This window comes from Canis lupus, chromosome 26 (assembly GCF_048164855.1).
Source record: "Canis lupus baileyi chromosome 26, mCanLup2.hap1, whole genome shotgun sequence".
NCBI lineage: Eukaryota > Metazoa > Chordata > Mammalia > Carnivora > Canidae > Canis > Canis lupus.
The window spans coordinates 2,188,843-2,194,891 of NC_132863.1; the positions used below are offsets into that span (position 1 = coordinate 2,188,843).

Below are 6,049 nucleotides of genomic sequence, written 5' to 3' on the forward strand. Positions count from 1 at the left end.
TATCTGCTCCTCCACCTCTTTCAGAGGGCTGAAAGGCAACCCCAGATGAAGCCTGTATTGCAGGAGGAAAAGACAGGAGGCCGAGACGAAGGAACAGGTGGAGAGGAGGCGGAAGGGTGGAAGGTGAGGATTAAAAAACGGGAAAGAGGGATGCCTGGATGGCTCAGTGGTTGAGCATCTGCCTTCCACTCAGGGTGTGATGCTGGGGTCCTGGGTTCAAGTCCCACATTGGGCTCCACGCAGGGAGCCTACATCTCCCTCTGCCTGTGTCTCTGCCTCTCTCTGTGTCTCTCATGAATAAATAAATAAATCTTAAAAAAACCTTTAAATTTACTTCAGCCCCCACCTCTGCCTCTCCCTTCCCCCTCTCACTCCCCCCGACTCTCCTTCCTCCTCCCCCTGTTTCTGCACCACTCCTCTGGCTGGAGTGGTCAACCTCTCTGCCATCCCAGGTGCCTCCAGCGTCATCGCTTCCCCACCTCCCCACCCCTACCAAGGAGCAAAAATCACCCCAAGCCATTGGGCCACCTCCTTCTTTTTTTTTAAAAGATTTTATTTATTTATTTATCAGAGAGAGAGGGAGGCAGAGACACAGGCAGAGAGAGAAGCAGGCTTCATGCAGGGAGCCCGACATGGGACTCGATCCCACATCTCCAGGATGACACGCTGGACCAAAGGTGGTGCTAAACTGCTGAGCCACCCAGGCTGCCCAAGGGCCACCTCCTTCTGAGGTTCACATTGGAGTACCTCCCAAATCAGCAGGCAAAAAGGGGCCTGAGGGCTCCCTGGACTTAAACTGCCCACTTCAGAACAGACAGTGGGAGTGGGGAACAAATCAGTTGACTTTTTAGTGGACATAGGGGCGACATATACGGCTTTCAAGTCAATTCAGGGTTGTTGGTTTATTTTAAAAAGACATGTCTTTGGAGCTATCAACGTCACACATCATACAGATAACCAGCTTTAAACTCCCATCCCCTACTGCCCCCTCGAATTGTAAAATTGCTTGATTTTCAGTTATGTCTGCCTTACAAGCCTTTGGGGTGGGTGGTGGGATATGCTGCACTCCCGTCACAGTTTGTGAGCCTGGAATGGTGGTAATTGAAATAGACCCTTCCATCACCAACAAACCAGATTTGCCGTCTCGTTATACAACAAGCATAAAAAAGAAAATGAGAACTACTTATGCCCTTGTTCCTCTCAGGCTGACCGGGATGCTGGAGGGTCCAGGCCCTAGGGAGGGCCCTACTCAACTTTGCTGTTAACTCAATGGATTAGTTAAGTTGTACCTGTTGTGATTTGTCCACAGAAACTACTTAAAATGGTCGATTTTATCTGTCTCTTATACTTTTCATTGTTAAGAGCAAATAGGTAAAATTAAAGAAAAAAGGTTTATAGGTAAACATTTACAATAGCTTCCAAAATCTTTGGTGACCTGAAACTTTGAGGTCGTGTTAGGTTAATTGATAAATTGGGTTGAATTCATCGTATACCTACGTCTTTTCAACATAAGGTAAAATACTAAAGCATGAATCACTAAGACACTCAAGGTGTCTTTTTTGTTTTGTTTGATTGTGTTTTCCTTCCTCTTCCCCCTTTTCTTCCCCCCTCCCTTTTTTCTTTTTATCTTTTGTCTTATTCAGGAAAACTGCAGATACTTGTGTGTGTTAGTAAACATGTTTCGTGCTTTCGTCAAAATTGTATTATAAACACACACACAGGGCAGCCCCGGTGGCGCAGCGGTTTAGTGCCGCCTGCAGCCCGGGGCATGATCCTGGAGACCCTGGATCAAGTCCCACATCAGGCTCTCTGCATGGAGCCTGCTTCTCCCTCTACCTGTGTCTCTGCCTCTCATTCTCTCTCTCTGTCTCTATGAATAAATAAATAAAATCTTTAAACACACACACACACACACTGTGTTTTTAAAAACTATGACATGTATTAATACATTTGCCAATCTAAAGAATTCTGGTACAATAGACAGTGCACCATTGGTTGCTACTGACTTTTCATCAAAGACTGAGGTTTCTAGGAGTTTAAAGTCTGCCACATGGGGGATACCTGGGTGGCTCAGCGGTTGAGCATCTGTCTTTGGCTCAGGGCATGATCAGGGGGTCCGGGATTAAGTACCACATCTGGCTCCTTGCAGGGAGCCTGCTTCAGTCTATGTCTCTGGCTCTTTCTCTCTCTCCATCTCTCATGAATAAATAAGCAAAATCTAAAAAAAAAAAAAAAAAAGATTCTCTCTCTCTCCCTCCCTTCCTCCTTTCCCCCTTCACACAAGTGCTCTCTCTCTAAATAATGTAAATAAGTACAATTTTTTAAAAAGTCTGCCACATGGAATCGAGACTGCTGGAAAACAACTCTGTGTGTGAGAAGGTAGGAGATGTGTAGACGAGGTACAAGGCATGATAATACATTTTTTGTTGAGGAAAAAGAAAATAATTTTGTCCTGAAATGAGCCCGGCTATTTTTTTTTAAGATTTTATTTATTTATTCATGAGAGACACAGAGAGAAGGCAGAGATATAAGCAGAGGGAGAAGCAGACTCACGGCAGGGAGCCCAATGTGGGACTAGGTCCCAGAATTCCCGGATCAAGCCCTGAGCCTAAGGCTGAGGTCCAACTGCTGAGCCACCCAGGCGTTCCCCCCTCCTTTTTTGTAAGATTTTATTTACTTATTCATGAGAGACACAGACAGAGGCAGAGACCCAGGCAGAGGGAGAAGCAGGCTCCTCATGGGAGCCCCATGTGGGATTTGATCCCAGATCCTGGGATCACGACCAGGGCTGAAGGCAGGCACCTCACCGCTGAGCCACCCAGGCATCCCCTGAAGGAGACTTATTGTTTTGTTTTGTATATTTTTGTACTGGAGTTCGACTGGGTGACAGGCACTGAGAGGGACACTTGATGGGATGAGCACTGGGTGTTTTTTTTCATCCCCAAAATGAACTGTTTTAATTTTAAAAAAGCTTAAAAACACAATGACAATGAAGCACTGATATGCCTTAGGCAGAGTCCCAAATCAGTGCTGACTTAAAGCTATGTCCATTCTTTCCAAGAAAGAAAAAGTAGAGAACAAAGTTCAGTCTACAATGGTAAGGAACAGAACAGAAAGGAAACAACCATAAGGATGCTTTCCAGCAGCCTAGATTATTCTTCGTTTTCAGGCCACACCACTGGAAATGCTTATTCTTCTTACAGGAGTCTTTTCTTCACAACCTTTTTTTTTTTTTTTTAAACTGCAATCTGCTGACCAAGAGATGCCCACATTTCCACTGGCAGAAGAGCCGCTTCTGCGTAGTTTTTGCTTCCTCAGTGTGGGTCCTCCTTCCCTGAAAGTGCACAGAGAGCAAGCCCACCTCTGTTGGGCCCAGAGCCCCAGGGATGTTTCAGCTCCACTGGTAGAGCAGGGAGAAGGATTTGCTTTATTTGTGCTTCAAAGACACAGCTCACTTTGGTTGTCCTTCTCAGTTGGCAAACTGCTCATAGAAAGCAAACTTGATTCTATGTGGTGGCAGAGTTTGATGGCAGGGCCCAATTTTAAGTCCATGCACTCTTGAACAGTGGGAAGGGTAAGGGGCAACAGGGCCTGCCCGTCAATTTCCTGGTCTAGAAATATTCTCGCTAAAGGCGCACAGTCAGTGGATCTGATGAACCAGACAACATCCACCACACTCCACTTCAGGGAGTTACTGTCCAGGTGAAGCCTCTCAGCAACTTCAATTCTTATTTCCTTTGGTGAAGGAGGTTTATTCTCATCATCAGAAAATGAGAAAGTGCGAAGCCCTCTTTTTCTCCATTGTCTGTCTGGAGGCAGTGATGCAGAGATCTCACTTTGGGTAGGCGAGGAAGAGCATGACTTCTCTGACATTTCTGACTCTTCCTGTAGCTCGTCCTGTTGCTCAGATGTACTGTCCTCACTGAGGGAATCATCATCTCCTTCATCTGGGTCCTCCTCATCTTCACCTCCACTTCCCTGGGGCGAGCCTGCTGGGGTGTTATCAACAGATGCAGAGGAGCGTTTCTTCTTATGGACAAAAACATTTTTCCGCCTCTTCCTCCTCTTACTGGCTTTTTTCAGGGCACATGCTAAGTTGCTATGCCCACCAGGTGGCCTCCCAATTCTTTTATTTTTCTTCTTTCCATAATAGTGTGTATATTTGGTCTTTGTAAGCACAGAGCAGTTCTCAGAACATTTGTCCAGAACCATCCGTGGGCCAAAGAGATTCGGACAGCACTCCAGCTTGATGCAGGTTTGCCGGCAGAACTCAGTCACCCCATCTGCCGTCTTCACTACCTCAACAGTAGCCCGGTAACTCTTTCCTTTGTTTTTGGCTTTTAGGACCTTCCCATATCCATGCCATACGGAGTCTTTGTCCAGCTGCAACTCTTGAAGGACACGACTGGGTTTATAGGCTTCATTGATAAGTAAAGTGAGGACCTCTCTGAGGACCAGAACACAGCTCCCAGGTGCTACACACTGAGGCAGCTCAGCGATTCTTCCTTTGTTAAGATATGGCCCTGAGAAGCAACGGTGGTTGAAGTATATCTTTGGACAGCAATATTTTCCATTAATCATAACTGAGTCTGTGGAGTTCAGCTCCTGATTCTTCAGGCCCTCATGGACAGTCCTGGAGGATGGTATTTGTTTTTCTGGTTGAACCACTGCAATTTTCCTCTGTTTGTGTACTCGTGCTCGGCGAGGGGCACTGAGGGGATGGCCATTGGTTTCACACCAGTCCAAAGGAAATATATCCATGGATTCCACACTCAATACATTCAGGTATGGGCTTCTTTGAACCCTCCAGCTGGAGCCACAGGTAGGAGCCTCTCACTGCAGTAATAGTGGTAACACACACTTCTTCAGGGAGAAGAGGGTTCACTGCTTCAAGCTTCATATTCTCCTTATATTCATGCTCAGAAATGGACGGAGGGAAGCACCTCTGGGGAGCAGCTTCAGCACCACACTGTTTGAAGTAGTTGGCTCAATCAAAGTCCTGGCCCAGGTAGCCAGGAGGGGGGCTGATGTGTAAACCATTCTTTAGACTCCACTGCACAGGGAAAATAGGGTAATCTGCTGGCAAATTGAAGGAGACTTTTTGACTGAGATTGGGAGAAGTGAGTTTTACAAGTACACTGGTATAACATTGAAATTTGCCTCTTCTCTCTGTTAAAATGCCAAGGTTTTCTTGCATTGTTAGTCTACTCTTGATAAGAGATTGTGAACAGAGAAGAAAAGACATTTTTTTTTCTTTGCTTGCCCGGAACAACAAGGTTTTTATATTCATTTTTATTCAGTCTTTACCTAAGTATGAGAGTGAAAACTTCTCAATATTAAAAGAGCGACATTTTGGTACAACTCTATAAACTCCTGTAGAATCTCCTAGGACCACCTTGCCAAAATAGATACTGAAGTTTTCAGTTTTGTAAGGATCCATGATCCTTTGTAGGTACCTGCCTTGAAACCTTCTGAAATGTTGGTTGTTTGGTTGGTTGGTTAGGCTGGCTGGCTGTTCAGTTGTTCATTCATTCATTCACTCATTCATTTTCAACAGATTCCCAGAAAGTAAAACCCTAAATAGAGTCTCTTGACTAGTTAATGTAGTTTACCTGCTATGTGAAGTCACAAGAGAAGCATTGTCAAACAAATAATGATAAGCCTTCGTAGATTATATTGCGTGCATGAATGCTGTTGCTGTTCCAAAAATTAAATGAAATTCCAAAGTTGTAACATGTCCTGGTACAGTGCCATCACTGGACATTCGAATTGTTAAAATGCTGTGTGTTACAAAAAAAATCAGTTTCTTATCGACTGCATTATAATGAACTCTCATTGGGTCTATAAACAATTCCATTTGTTACTGCCCTGTCATTTGCAGGTGTTGTTCTGATGCTCTTGCAAAAATATGGTCCAGTTTCAAGAAGATTCACGACAAGGGCTTTTGACAAATACCAGTCTCTGGTCACTCTGAGATCATAAAACTAAAGTGTGAATTGTCAGAATGAATGAAAAAGCTGCATTTAAACAGAACAAAAAGAAACAACAT

General features: G+C 44.7%; 1 pseudogene; it reads right to left on the reverse strand.

The window, feature by feature from the left end:
• Nucleotides 1-3,045: 3,045 nt before the first annotated feature.
• On the reverse strand, nucleotides 3,046-5,197 carry LOC140618856 (scm-like with four MBT domains protein 1 pseudogene; annotated as a pseudogene).
• Nucleotides 5,198-6,049: the final 852 nt, after the last annotated feature.